We start from the raw sequence: 15,602 nt of genomic DNA, 5'->3' as shown, positions 1-15,602 counted from the left end.
TAAGAATGCAAGTTACATGGACTCATCACCCCATACCTGTCCATTGGTAAGTGACACTTAAACCCCTGATTTCCAACACACAGTGCCAGTGCCTTCGCCTTGTTTCCCGCAGACAAATGTTTTACCAATGTTTTATCACTATGAATCATTGATAGATGTAGCTTCATGCACAACATGAGGCAGAAAACCTGAAGTATTATTTTGTTGTTGTTGGGGTTTTTGGGGTTTTTTTGTTTGTTTGGTTGGTTGGGGTTTTTTAACTGAGATAAGCAAATCACTAAGAAAATCCCAATGCATTTCTTTTTCAGATTCATGTGATGAACACAGATTTTTAAATGTCAAAAATCTATTTCACATCTGCAGATTTCTAGCAGTTGGTGGCCCCACTCTGAATCAGATTTTCTCTGGAAAATCACCTCTGGAGTTGTTTTTTTTTCCCCCCACTGGTCGACAACTACAATTAATTAGAAGAGAGGTGTGTGTCTGTCTGCCTGTGTATGAATAATGGAATGAGACACAGCTGGTAAAACTAGCAAAGCATAAATGTAATGTCTTGACCACTTGTTGCTATTACAAAATCCTATGGCATTTTTCCCTTGTGTATTAGTCTTGCAATGGGGATAATTACATTCCATCTACTTAAATCCTTAGTTTAAATAGCTACTATGGTCATATATAGAACACATTTGTGTGTCTAGCTCCTACTTAAGTGACTTAACTGCCATTGAAATCGGGGGCAAACATACCTTTTGAATGCGGCTGATATATCACTTAATCAAAGAAAAGAATTTCTAGAAAGAGCCTATGCAGTCTGTGATTTAGTAAGGCAGATTTTCTATTTGGCTTAAAAAATACACATTTCCTACAATAACCAGTTATCCACCTAGGTACAACATGCCATAAAGTCTGTTATTGCTCTTTTTAAATAAGAGACCTTCAGTGTCATGAAAAACACACTCTGCAAGCAAGGTCATGATAGTTAAATAGTACTTTAGCTTCCTCACTAGATAGGCCAAAAATTCGGGTGGGCGGGTGGTGGTGGAATCTAACTGATATGATTCAAACAAGTAGTTCAGTTAGCCCTGCAGAATGGAGAAAGGAATCCTAATTATTATTATTACTATAATCTAACCAGCTCAGTATATTGCGAAGTACTGCAAAATTTTGTGTCTATGGGTGTAATTCAAAGATCTCTGAAATCCATTTTTATTATGCATAAGCATTTTTGTACACAGTTATTAGCTTGACAAATGATGTCTTTATAGAATCCATAATAGAATGTGTGGCCAAATATGTAACTGAAGTGTTCCAGGCAATATGGAGAAACAGTTGTGCTCACATAGAAATTAGGCTTTCCAACAGAGATCTCTAAAGCGCCATTTGTACTTGAAGGACATGTCTTTTGTTTCACTTCAATTTTTGCTAGCCAACAAATATCTCATTTGTATTCTGCAAAACACACCTTTCAACTGTGGGAGGAAAAACAATGCTTTAGCATTCTGTGGGGAGGGAAGATAAGGAGGGAGAGAAGAGAAGAGGGGAAAGAGGGATTACTTCTCCAGCTACCTGGAAGATTAGAAGCGCTCTTCTAATTTACAAGCTTTTTCATACGGATAAAGAAGGAAGTTGTTTCAGGAAAGCATGAGAAACATTTTACAAATGCAGAAACGGTATCAGACAAAAATCATCTCTGTGTTTACGTTCTGGCAGCAAATCTGGAGTCACTCTTTCCGATCTACAGATGTGCCTTTTACCCGGAATACAGTACAGTAGTAGGTATCTTACAGCCCCAGTGCAGCCACACTAGTTGTGCTGTTACTGCCTGTTCCTGTAATAACGGGCAGGGCTGAAATGTATCACAGATCCGGACTTAACAAAAGTAAAAAGACTGTTCAAGAATATATTCACACGTGTGTGCATGCATGCATGCATGTATTTTTAGGGCATATAGCCACTGGAAATACTAATACTTTGTACTGAAATTCTTAAGAGACAATACAATAAAAATAAGAACTTTAGATAAATTGCAATAGTTTTGCTAAGGAGCCATTCATCATACAGGTAATATTACCACATACTTCCCTCAGCTATGGCAGTTCAGAAATTGGCTGCTCTTTGCTGACTCTTCACTGAAAAAGGTACAGTGAGAATCATCAAGGGGGTAGTTTAAAGTTGAGATGGCACACATCGGGTTCATTAGCATGACAGGAAGCAAAATGGATGAGTCAGGTTTCCTCCCCCGTGTTAACCCAATGCTGTCCCTTAAAGGGTACAAAAAGCTGATGGCCCTACACATTCAGTAGTCTGCACCAAGAAATTAATCTGCTGTAACAAGTAAGTTCTAGATACCTCATTTTCAAAACAATTTTAATAGAAGCATGTTACTTAAGTACCATGTAGAGATTAAGACAAGTGTGAAAACCAGATGCCGGACTGCACTCCAGCAATCGCACAACCACCAATATTATTCAACATTCCAGCCGCTAATTAGACAACGGATGGTATCTGAGTAATAGCTGGCTGGTGCATATATGACCAAACATCTGTTTTCCACCTCTCTGCATCACTCTGCATGTTCACAGCCTACACACATTTCTCTCTGAAAGTCCTAATTAATGGACAGCTTGTGTTGCAATAAGCAAGGAAACTATTATCACCTCCTGCAAGAACAGAAGATCTACAAATGGTGTCCATTACTGCTGAACACTGACATACGGAGTTCAGTACATTACATGTAACGAGTAAACATTTCTGAAGGTCTGGTTTATTAACTACACAAGCCTAATGGAAGAAGGGCTGTAAGAAGCTTCAAAGAATTAAATACCAATCCATATTGCAACACATTTAATTCTAAACCTTGCTTGCTTAAACCAGCTTCCTCTGCAATTCCTAGTACGTGTTTCCCACCAGTGTGCTCTCCTGCACTGGGGATGTGCTCAACACCCCTCCCAGGGCTAGAGCCTGGTGTGCAATAGGTAATTCAACACTGGCTGGCAGAGATAACCACAGTTTTCACTTGTTGAGCAACTCCATCTGCCAGCCTCGCTAGTTAACCACCTTCTATGAAAAACATACACAAGACAGTCCAGATTTCTGCTTTATAAGATATGACGGAAGGCTGTCACATGCAATATCAGTATTACTTAAGTCAGTGAAACTGCACCTGAGGACTTTGATCATAGCTGCACACAAGCACTATTCCAAGTCACTTACAATGAACTTCAGTCTCACACCACACATGGCAATCTACGCATTGTTCTCCTGGAGTAGGATGTTCAGTTCTCCAAAAGACTGAAACCTCAGCCTTACACATTTCCTAACTACTCCTCTCTGGATAGATTGCACACAAGTGGACTCTAGAGTTCAGAGGCTTCCTTTCTTTAATTATTGCTAAATTCTTGCCTCAATAACACTGCACAATAATGAGGTATACAGCCTAAAGACAGGATGTGTGGAAAAAATTGTTTTTTATCAGCTTTCAACTACTGCACTGAGCCATCTTCTAATCTTATAATACAGCCTAAGTTCCAGACCCACCTCCTGTTCAACACTCATAATTCTGTGTACCTTTTTATCTCCCCACTCTTTACCTAGCCTCACTAGTAAACAATTCCAAGCTTTCTGGTCTCTATTCATATCAAAAGTCTGTTCACAACTTCTTTCTGCTGTTTTCCCATGTTTTCTACATCTGCAGCATGTTTCTGTGCTGTGGCAACACTTGAACACAGCATTCTAGATAAAGGTGAAATGTTGATTTATGTCACAGCATCACAACATTTCACATCCTATTTTTATTGATTCAAAATATTTTATCTGACCACAACCATATTCTCTAAAGAGGTCTTCATTCAGCCCTTTGTAGTGATACTTTGGTCCTTTTTCTTTAAACTACACAATTAATTAGGATCCAATAAACTGTATTAATAGCACATACTTTGCCCTCCAGTATGAATTACTTTGCATTAATCAAGATTGAATTTCATCCATCATTCTGTTCATGGCTGACCTCATTTGATTAAATCCTTCTGATATACCTCTTCAGACTTCCCTAACACACAACCAAATATCATTACATTGCATTACATTCACCTTTCTTTTAGATATTCTGCTCCAGTTGTGGAATTATAGTTGACTGATAAAACTTACTCCTATTCTTCTGTCTCTAGTCAAATTTTAATGCAAATTGACTTTTTATGTGTCTACTTAGAAACTCTTTAGCATATCTATTTCCTTGCTCTTACATGTTGACATACAAGTGAAAAATCAAAGATAAATTTATTAATATTGGACAGTATGTGCTAATGTTAATACACAACATGAAGCACATGCTTTCTAAACTTTTTTAAAAATTCTCACAGTCAGCTTATTGTTGGGTTTTTTTGCAGTATAATACCCATTTTCCGAGGTTATTACAGCTTAACATCTCTTTGCATGTTTTTCAACCACATAAAATTTTCATCTTCTTTTATTACTTCTGCAAAGTAGATGAACATCATTATCTCAATTTTATAAATAAAGACATTAAGGAAGAAAAACAATAATGATTTCATCAGGTTTGCAGAGGAAGTCTGTGGCAGAGATGCCAAGCAAACCTGGAACTCTTGGCAAGACCTATTCACTGATCACCATGTCTTCCATTCCTCATATCATTTCAGTCCTTCATTTAGTTTTATAACATCAGTGGAATTAATTCTACCCATACTTCATCTAATAGGATTGACAAAAGGGGACATGGTTTGAAACCTGCATTACATAGTATAGTAAATGCAACTGCGGAGGAGCACCGCCAGCCCCAAATACTCACAGCCAGCTGACTGATCATGTGCATTGTAATAGGCTATCAGAAGTGACAGGTATTCACAGTGAGAGCTGCAGCTTATTACAAACAAAAGACACATGCACCTTTCATCCTGGTAATTGAAACAAACAAGCCAGCACCTTTGCCAGGGAGGAAAAAAAAAAAAAAAAAAAAGGCAGGTTTCAGGTTTGCCACATAATGATTCCCAACAACGTCTAGGAAATCTTTGACTGGTACACATGGTAATTTCTTCAGGAATATCAGAGTCTGCTGGAAAGAAGTCAAGATCATTTGCTACTGAAACAGTTGAAAGGTTCTGCAGCATAGCAATATTCACTTTGGGCATTAGCTGCAAAGCATGGAACATGAAGGAAGAGACCCGAATATGTGAAATACCATGAGGTGGGTGGCCAGGCTGAGGTACTGGAGTGGAATACAGGCCCCTGTGACTGTTCTCCAGGAGACTACTGACTGACTCTCCTCTGGAAAGCACAGGGAGATGACCCTTACATCAGACCGTGGCTCTACAGTTTCTCAAACCAGATGGTTTATTCTGGCCAGATGGGCTAGGTTTTGAAATCAACAACAATAAAATTATCTGAAATTCAGTAGGAGATGCAGAGCATGAACTATCCAAGAACCGCGATACTGATCCCCACCACGACACACAGGGGTACACCCATTCTTACAGAATCCCGTTTGAATAAAGACAACCCTTGCCTAACCAGCCTTAGCCATAACAATTTGTTTATACACACATTCGTTATCTTAGATCACAAAAAAGAACATTCTAAATCTTGATAAAATATCAAAGAAAGAAAGATAGTTTTGGAGGACTGTGCTGCCAAGAACACAGTAATATCACCATCAGCCCTCACACATTTGTTATTGTATTCAGCACAAGTGCTGGATTGAACATCTGCACTGTAAAAATTCAAGCCATTAGCTCCTTCAGCTTGTTAGCATATTTTAATACTGTGATCACAGCTTCCTATTTCTACCAAGGTGCTACTAGGTGCCAGACTCATATTCACATAGTGCGTCATTATTATCTCTACAACCCCCAGGTCCTTAATCTGTCTAACTTTTATGAAGCTATTACACAGCAATACTGAAACAGAAGGAAAGAAGGAGAAATCTGAGAAAGAAAGAGGAAGCCACCAGTGTAGCAATACTGCTGGAAAGAAAATAGAGCTGTGATCTTATCACGTATGGTTGGACTAATGCTGTGCTACATACCGCTCTAGCCTCTTCGATAGTATTGCTAAATTAGAGAAAACTCACTTATCAGATCAAAATGCAATGACTTTAACAACTCACTCTCCTGATCTGTTTTCTTTTAGCTCTTAACAGTGGCTCAGTATCAACAGTTGGTCAACTGTTTCATTTATGGTCTAAACAGACAATGAAAAAATATTTTAGCCTTGATTTCAACCCTAAATCTTTAATTAAAAAGAGTGGGTATTTTTAAACTGAGACAGAAATCCCCATTTATGATTTCATAGGAGCTGAGGTACAGATCTTCCTATGCGGCTGATATTTTTCCTAAATGCCAACTGGTTAGTATTCACTCCTTACATTTGCATACAACATGCATGTAAATAAAACAAAAAATGAGTGCTAGCCTGCTGGCATATACACATATGCACTCCCACAGTATCTGATGCCTGTATGCCACACAGTCCCAGGTGACAACTGTTTTCTACCTGCAACAGGTTTTGTGCATGCGTTTGGGTTTTGTAACATCGAAGCCAACTATAAGCCTACTCTCATCACACGATGAACATGGTTCACCATTAAATATAAAGCTGTCACACAGTCCGCAAATCCTGTCCGAAAGAACGTCACCACCCATCAGAAAAACCAGTAAGCTTTGAGAAATATTTTGAGATATTGAGAAATATATTTCTCAAATTTGAAATTTTCAAAATTCAAAATATTTGATGAGAGAAAAAAAAAAAATTGTTCCTTGCAACATAAGTGAAAAGACCAGGCAAATAGTCTTTCGGGTTGACATGAGTTCAGCACTTTCAAGTTTGCATCCTACATTCAAAGTGCCTCAACATGAAAAGCACGTGATGAATATTGAAGAAACCAATGCGCCCACACATCTATTGGCTAGCAAAGGGTTGGAAGGCTCTTCTCTCATTCTTACACTTCTGAAAAGAGACATTTGCTCTTTACCTCACTTCCTTCCCTTTCTAAATGTTGAATTTTCTCAGGAGGACAGAAATCCCATGCTCCTTATGCAGAGCAGTGTAGCATTCCTCCAAGGAACCTGGTTTACTGGGAAAAGCACAACTGTTTTGTTTCATTTGCTTATAGTCTTTCACTTAGCATCTGCAACTGGCCGGTGCCAGATTCAGTATTGGGCTAGCTGGGCCTTTGATACAACCCAAGACAGCTGTTCCTATGAACTCATTTAACTAGCTAACATTATTCCAATAAAGCCTCATGTCTTAAGCCAAACTGGACTTTGTTATTGAGATGTTAAGCATTTAGCATCTACTAGCATGGGTTCATTCTTAATGAACCCAAGCCCATGAACGGGCATGAGAGACCCCCTTCTGTTGTTTCATTCTTCTGTTTCATTTCTCTGCAACAAAAAGTGACAAATGATGAGACTTTCAGAATGGGGGAGAAGAGGGAAAACAACAATTAGCTCTTAATTCCCAAACTCTCCTGTATTCAGGAAAAGGTCTTTCAGTATATGCTTTAGTGAGGCAAGGACTAAGGAATTTAACAACACTACTGTTTCATGGAAACCTTAAACCAGTCAAGGATAAAGCATCACTAAATGGAACCACTTGTACTGTCCTCTTCTTTGTGCCAGCATAAGAGTTTGCACAGTTTTGCTGAGAATAGAATCAAAGACATGACACCAGCCACAACAAAGTGGAAGTTTCATCAGAACCAGATGAGGTCTCCAACCCAACTCCTGTGTGGCTACACAAACATTTGCACATGGACAAATGAGGGAGCAACTACAAGGGGCAACACTGGCTTACACCAGTTTCAAGCACTTGCAAAACTGTGGAGAAAACAGGGTTTCTCACACTTCCCAGTTTGAGAAAAATAGCTGCACACTAATGGCCAAAGCAACATGCTTTGGTTAAACACTACATGATATGTAAAACGTAATTTCACACACAATACTGGCCATAGAGATAACTGAAATGCATGAATATCTTTGAGTATGAACATGATGCTCTAGGTTAAGCTACACAGAAACTTCTGACAGAAAATATTCAGTGTGCATTTATTCCCAGGACATACAAGAAACTCCCAATTCACCTTTATCTCAGATGTTACTTTAAAACAGAAGGAGGAGATGAGTCTGATTCAGAAAAATTAAGGTGCTTCATTTCATCAGGGAGATGAAGAGTTTCTGGAGATGAAGGGTCAGGTATGTATCTGCCAAATGAAAAGCAATCAAAGATCACAAGTCTGCAGCATTCCTAGAGATGGAAGGTGGTCTAGTTTGACTCCAGGTCCCTTTGTTGTGAGAGGGGTTTTTTTAATTATTTTTTGTTTTAAAAAGAAGCTGCCTAAAAGCACATTCTCTGAAACACTTTAAAGCATATGAAAATATAAGTAACCTTCATGCTACCAAAGCACCTGAACAGCTTCCAATGCTGTACAGAAGAAAGTTTGTGACTGCTCCTGTAGGCTTGTATTAGTCAAGTGCAAACACAGCACAATTGGAGTGCTCCTAATGGGCATTTACCAGTGACAATCAATGTGAATTGCATGAATGACAGGGACACCAGCAGCTTTAAAACTCACACAGGATTTCAGAGCTGCATCTAAAACTTACAGTGATTTAGCCAGGCAGCTCGTAGTGCACTGTACAGTGCGACCCCTGCAAATGAAAAAGTAGAGAGGAAGGACAGCAATGAACAATACTTACTAATGTGGACTGAAAAATAACATCAACAAAAGTTGCTCAGTTCCACTCTGTATGATTTCTGATCTGGTGTTTAAGCACCTACTAGTTCTACTTGAAATAATGTCTGAAAATAATTGCCTTACAGTTTAGTCTCGTCGTCTCTCCAGGGCGAGAATTGTGCCTGCGGTAGGATACTGTGTTGTGGGTTTTGTACTTTAGTTTTAGGCCTGCACTTATGAAATATTTTTGCTACCATGCACTTCTGATGGAGAAGACAGTGTGAGAAATGGTGCGCTCAGAGCCTATGGGAGGCCATCTCCCTTCTTCACAGCAGTCCACAAGGAGCTCCTGTCTCTTGCAGAGAGACAGCAAACCTCCAAGACAGAAAGTCACATCATGCCTGGCACTACTGCTTTGGAGATTTCCAGCCTGAAGTTTAAGCATTCTCTCAGATACATAAAAATCAGTCTTTGAATGAAAGATTTTAATACACTGTACACTCTGAGCACTTGAAATTCTCTTTTGCTTCTGTAAGAAACCAGTAGCAGAAAAAGGAAACAGGAGAAAGCAAAAGCAATACCAGGTATAATTGTACTAATTAGTACTAGATGAAGTTTCTAAAAGCTAACAGGAATTGAAGGAGGGATGAATGAAATGTGTATGAAGAACAAAAACAGTTCTAACAAATGTTGTATCTTGATCTTGATTAAAGGTGATACAACTGACTTAACACACTTTGTCAATGAATGATACAGCATTTCAGAGCTATTGAAATTCCCACATTTTCATCTGCAGGGCACTATGAGCTTTTACGTCTTTTCTCATTAACTGTAAAAATATGATTAATGTTCATCTGGAAACTTTGTGAAATGGAAATTCCTTAGCAGGAGCAGAGTTCAGCCCTGTTTGTAAGCAAATGCAAATACCTGACGTTGTACCAGCATATTTCATGGTTGTTATTGGCCACATACATGTGTGTCTGGCTTGTCCGAGCTGTTAATACTGTAAGGCTTCAAATGAAGAAGGGGTAAACTCTAGCGTTACTGAATTCCACTGCAGTTTTATTACAGAGTTCATGGGACCAGCATTCTACTTCATTCATTAAACACCAGGAAAGGCAGTATTTTTAAAAATAAGTACAAAATATTAAAGGAAAACAGAAAATTTACCTTCTTTTTTTCCAAATTTTCATGCTCCTATAAACTGCTAATGTTCCATGCTGTGCTTCAAAAATATGTAAAGATTAAATTATTTCAAAACAAAGCACAGAACCTGCTTACAGCACTTTAAGAAACCAGACTTCACTATAGGCTGAAAGCCAACTGGATTTCCTAAATAAAACCCACCCAGTATTTAGTTATATAGACACAGAACTAAAATCCAGAATGCCATGGCTTGTTCTGTGATACAAAACCCAGAGAACCTCTTGCTTTTTAAGTAAGTTAGCATATGTACCAAATTAAGTTTTTATGATAACTCCACCAGTCAAAAAATATTTATCACTCTGTCTACATCAGAATTTTCTATTTCCTAATCATTAATTGTGCTTAGTGACAGGGAAAGGACAAGTAACAGCATGAGAAGACCACTAAAAAGCACAAGATCTGCCCTAGGCTACAGGTCTCACCTTGTTAACACAGCTTCCCCTTTCCAAACTGCAGGCAGCCTCATGTAACCTCATCTTAACAGCAGGGGACACAGAATCATGGAGTTGTTTAGGTTGGAAAAGACCTTTAAGATCACTGAGTCCAATCATTAACACATATGGAGCCCCAGGTAGGGAGCAGAGCTGAAACCCTCTGAACAAGTGGGCCAAATCAAGAAAAAGTTAGCAAGTAACTAAGCATTTTCAAGGGTATACTGTGACTAAACCAATCAATAAATACAGATGACCATGCAGTTTTACACATGTACTTTATGGCCAGATGATGGCTCTCCCAATCCACCCCCTCCCTAGATCTATACTCCCAGCCAAATGACCCGGCAGTCCCTGGGCAGATGCAGCTGAAATCAATAGCGTCGTAACACCATCCCTGTCCTCTCCCCCCTAAAGCCCCGTAATAGCCAAGTTTCAACTGAGATCAGTATTGACCAGCTCCCAGCACCAGCGGGGCCTCTCCCCCCACCCGGCAGGGCAGGATCAGCCCAGATCGCCATCTGATTATAGAGGGGAGCATGTCCTGACTTTCCCCAGTCACTTAAGCCGGCGTCTCATTGCTTGTCCTTAGAGACCACAGCTCCACTCAGGCAGAGAGCGTCTAGACAGTATTCATGATCCATCTGTCTGGCACAGCCAGGCTGATGACAAACTCTATTAGACCCGAAACAATTTCCACCACCCCCCCTGCTCTTCCCTCCTCCCATCTCCCTTTTCCTCCAAGAAGCAGTAATCTGACACTGAAAATTACTATCATTGTTGCAATGCTCAAAATAGCAGTGCCAGACTTTCATTAACATCAACGCTAGACTGCTAAATATTTAAAGAAATGGATAAATTTCACCTGAAGTGGGACAGCCTGGCATACATGAAAGCAGAAGCACAATCAAAATGTAAATCTAAGCGGTTGTTTTTATCTGCGCAAATTCAGTGTCACAGTCAGAGGGGGATGCCAAAGGTCTCTTTAAACAAAATATTTTCCTTTGATTGAGCTTTTTGTTTTTAAAACAGAATCATTCTCCAACCCCCTGTAGATCCCTACAAGGCTCAGAGCTGACAGAAGTAGGTGGGGGTGGTGAAAGGGAGAGCTATATATTTGATTTGTTTGGGGTTTTTTTACCTTGCAGAGGAAAATGAACTCCCACAGCAAACTATTCTATGCCAAAACAGCCATGACACATCACCTCCATCAATGCTGACAACTTGAAATTTGATGTAGACAGTTTTCACATGACAAGAAGGATTTGCTCTCCTTTATTCTTCAAATTCTCATGCATGTCAATATTTGTGTTTCATATGCCCACAAACATATACAGATCACAGCAGAGCTAGCTACCTGTACTGTTTTCTACCAAACAATTAAAGAACTAAAATCTCCATCACTGCAACCCTTCTCAATTAGACAACGCAGATGCTGCAAACAGACATGCTTCCCATTTCAAAATCTAATTTACTTTTAGCAGGACAAGGCAGTATGATCATTTGTTGTGAAACAAAGGGAAATGCTTGAACAAATGAACTGTGTCCTGCTAGAAGCAGGCACATTGTTTCAATTCCTCAGAGTCCAAATTTTGCAGGTCACGTGGAACAGCAAGCTGCTGCCAAGGCCAAGTCTGCAATGTTTAAAATCCTACCCTTCATCTCATTTTTCCCACTGTGGCTTTGTGCTGTTAAATACACCCTGGACCTCCAAGTAGTGTTAAAAGAACAGTTACCACCATTATCTCAATCAATAAGTCTTTATAGCTGATGAAAATAAGAACAGAAAGTAGTCCTACCAGAAGGTGACAAGGGCTACTTTGCACCAGGCTACCTGTGGGGAAATGTGCAGTAACACTGGAGCATCCTCACCGAGGAGGGCGAGCTGCGCTTCGACATGCATCACCAAACCCATGTTAAAAATCCCAATTCAAACCAAGCAAGCTGTTACCTTAACATGTTTGGCTTAAATGCCTTAGGATGTATTTTGAGCAACTTGCTGGACTGCAGCTTGTGTTGTCTAAAATCAGACTCTTAACACACCTTGGAGCTGCTGCAGATTTCCCCCCGCGGCCCTCCATCTTCTGTGTGCTATACAGACTGAACTGCCCATGTAGCAGCATAAGGAAACCTCCCTACAAGTCAGCAGAGGAAAATTAATAAAACCAAAGGGCTGCAGAAATACATGGTTTTTTTAACTTTGTAAATGTGAGACATCTTATTGACTTCAACAGCAACATTTAGAAGACTGAATTAACAGACTTCACACTGGTGCCAGATAACAATAGCAAGGAGAGAGAAACACCAGGTCTGGGAGATTTAAACTCAAACACAATGAGAGAGCGTCTGCTATAATCACGAGATCCAGGGAGCAGGTCACCCACAAAAAATATCTTTCTATACCACTGCTCATGCAACTTAACTAAACAATAAGCTCCAATGAGACATTCTGGATTTGGCTGCTGGCAAGAGCACAAATGAGAAATGCTTCAGTAGCTTGGAAATATGGGCTACCGCTAACATGGCATATACTGCTTAAACAAATGAAAGCAGAACTTCCATATGAAAATTTATTTATTTAGACATCGTTTGGGGCAGTCTATGTGTTACTGTGAAATGAGATGAATATTGTTTCCACCATGGGAAGATAGAAGGTTTCAATACAGTATGAGAAAGGGATTCTTTGAAGAAACAGCAGAAGGGAAGGGATACCAAAGGAGTGCCAATGTGCTCTAGGTAAATACAAGAGCAGTCCCACGGAGAAACAGGCCACCCTGCTCAGATGCGGACCAGCACACACTTAATGTGTGGCTCCTTCCAACAGTTTCTTCCCCATTCAGGAGCTGTGCACAAGCAAGAAGATGCAAGAATAGAGCTGATATGTAACACTGACCAGAAATTCCTGCTTTAAAATTCCTCAAACGATTTTTGTTTTAAACTCATTTTCTTCTTATTGAGCTGTATTATGTCTTGTCACTGATCAGATGCCAATGAATGTATGTACTTCTGTGTGGGGAGGTAGCCTCGTTAGCTGGGACATTTCAAGCACATATATGCTGGTAGGGATTCCCATTAAAATCATTGAGCAAAAGCATGCACAGGTTTCTTAATTCAACATGTCATCCCTCGAAGGCCCGGGGACCTCACTTCAACAAGTATTCCACATTTTTTCAGGGCTGGAATAAGCCAACACAACCAACTGCCACATCCATAATAATGCTCTTTCCTATAACCAACTGGCACTGATTTATACCATGTAGCAGCCTGTTTAATAGCCAGGACATGATAAACATCACTAATCCTAATTTGATTTAAATATTGTTTTACAGTTATATTATTTTTCCATCTGGCTTCGATACTTTTCCTCTTTGTTTCACCCATTAGGACCCTGTTTCACTGGGTTTTGGGTTTTTTTATTTAAAATAAATAAACAGCACTTGTCACACAGTCCCTATTGCAATTAAAAAGTACAGTCACTATCAATATCCCCAAATGCAACAAATAATGAATGGCTCTCTGCTACAAGGTAAGCAAAAGGTTAAGCACTTCCAAATGCTCCTAGCAATAAATCAAGTATTTCCTCTACAAACTCCTCATTTGAAATGCTGTTCCAAAACCAGCAAATACAGTTCTTGAGTGACTTAATAAGACTGTTTACCTAATAATTCTTCTTCACTCACCACTGGGGAGGACTGAAGTAGCAGGACTATTGGACACCGTATTTTAGAAGGAATCAGAGAAAATGAACAAGTATAACAGATTTGAGGAAACATAATTATTGTGAAGGAACTTGGGTTTATTTTTGGTGTTTTTTTTTTTACCTCCCAGAGGGTAACTGACAGATGGGTAGTAACAGTCTTCATATTTGTAAAAGGCTGATTTGAGAAGGAAGTAAACTATTCTTCTCCAAATCCACTGGAAAGAAAGAGAAATGCTGCCACGTTGACCTGCATGACTTTACAGAGACAGGATCATGAAACACAGAAGTCGAAGTTCCTGTGCAAGCAGGAGGAAACCTGCTGCTGAAGGTTTTTTAGAGACACAGTTTGTTGGGTTTGGTCCAGATAAACGTCACGCTGCTGGAGGTGAGGGGGATGACCAGCCAGCTAACTGGCACCACTCCCTTTCAGGCATGCCTGTCTTCATGTTCGTGACCTGCTGCAATGCCGAAGGGGACAGATGTGACTTAAGGGAAGACCAGGAAATCTGCAGATCCTGGATCAAGCACGTAACAATTTCTACAGTCCAAAGGCCTTTTGAGGAGGCGGCCAGCACATGGTGCCAACACACTGCTGCGACTACTGCACAGCTGCCACCAGCACAGAGGGGTACTGAAAAACCACCGGTGCCCTGGATATCAGACCCCAAGTTGAAAGAGGCTTTGGGAAGTCCACCCAGGACCTCCACCTAGGAACTTACAGGGTGCCACCATCACACTGCAGCCACACAGGGCCACGACCTGCAGTGTTCCAACTGCTTGTCACCAAAGTCCGTCCTTCCATCTGCTACCACATGCTACCACATGGCTCCTTTCGGACAAACAGCTGTGCTGGCCTGGTTTAAGAGAAGAGCTGTACAGTGTTCCCATCAAAAAATTCCTCTATTTGAACTTTAAAGATATGCTTACATGTCTTGCAAACAAATAGTAAGGTATAACTTTTTTACAACTCAAAAGCCAATATTAGCCTAAGTTCACGGGGAAATACATGTCTGGACCCCTCACCAAAGCCTATGTATGGCTAGTCCTGGGGCTTTGGAAAGAGTTCCACTCAAAAAAAAACCAACAAAAAAAAAACCAAAACAAGAAAACCCCCAACAAATCAGAAGAAAAATAAAATTAAGTAACATAAAAGCCTATGTAGGCCATTGTTATTTCAAAACCTCTGAAATCACTGCAGACACACCAAAGTACTGGGAAGTACAAGATTTATAAACTTTTGCAGTACATTTAGAAACACGTTCATTTGGACGTGAGAGGGCAGAGGAGGAAAGGCATATTCACCACCAGATTTCGTCTTCTATTACGAACCCACTCTGTGATTCTATCCTCCTTAGTGGCACATGCGTTCGTTACAAAAATTACAGATACAAGCTGTTTAATATAATCCCTATTATTAATAACAACATAACAACACAGATATTCCTAAGCCACAGTCACAACCAGAGGTGAAATAGCATGCTGAGGGATGTCAGTACTGGCAGAGCCAAACCATTTGGAAAGCAGTAAGTAGCATAATGGCACTTCTGTTGTACTTGTACACCAGAAGCATTATTGGAAA

The 15,602-nt window shown here is 39.9% G+C and overlaps 1 protein-coding gene across 5 annotated transcripts in view; it reads right to left on the bottom strand.

Moving 5' to 3' along the window:
* The window catches only part of LDLRAD4 (low density lipoprotein receptor class A domain containing 4), a 294,829-nt gene that overhangs the window by 138,729 nt on the left and 140,498 nt on the right, over nucleotides 1-15,602 (bottom strand). The gene's annotated exons all lie outside the window — the stretch shown is intronic.

Source organism: Falco biarmicus, chromosome 3, assembly GCF_023638135.1.
Source record: "Falco biarmicus isolate bFalBia1 chromosome 3, bFalBia1.pri, whole genome shotgun sequence".
Classification (NCBI taxonomy): Eukaryota; Metazoa; Chordata; class Aves; order Falconiformes; family Falconidae; genus Falco; species Falco biarmicus.
This window is presented reverse-complemented; position numbering and strand designations above follow the sequence as displayed.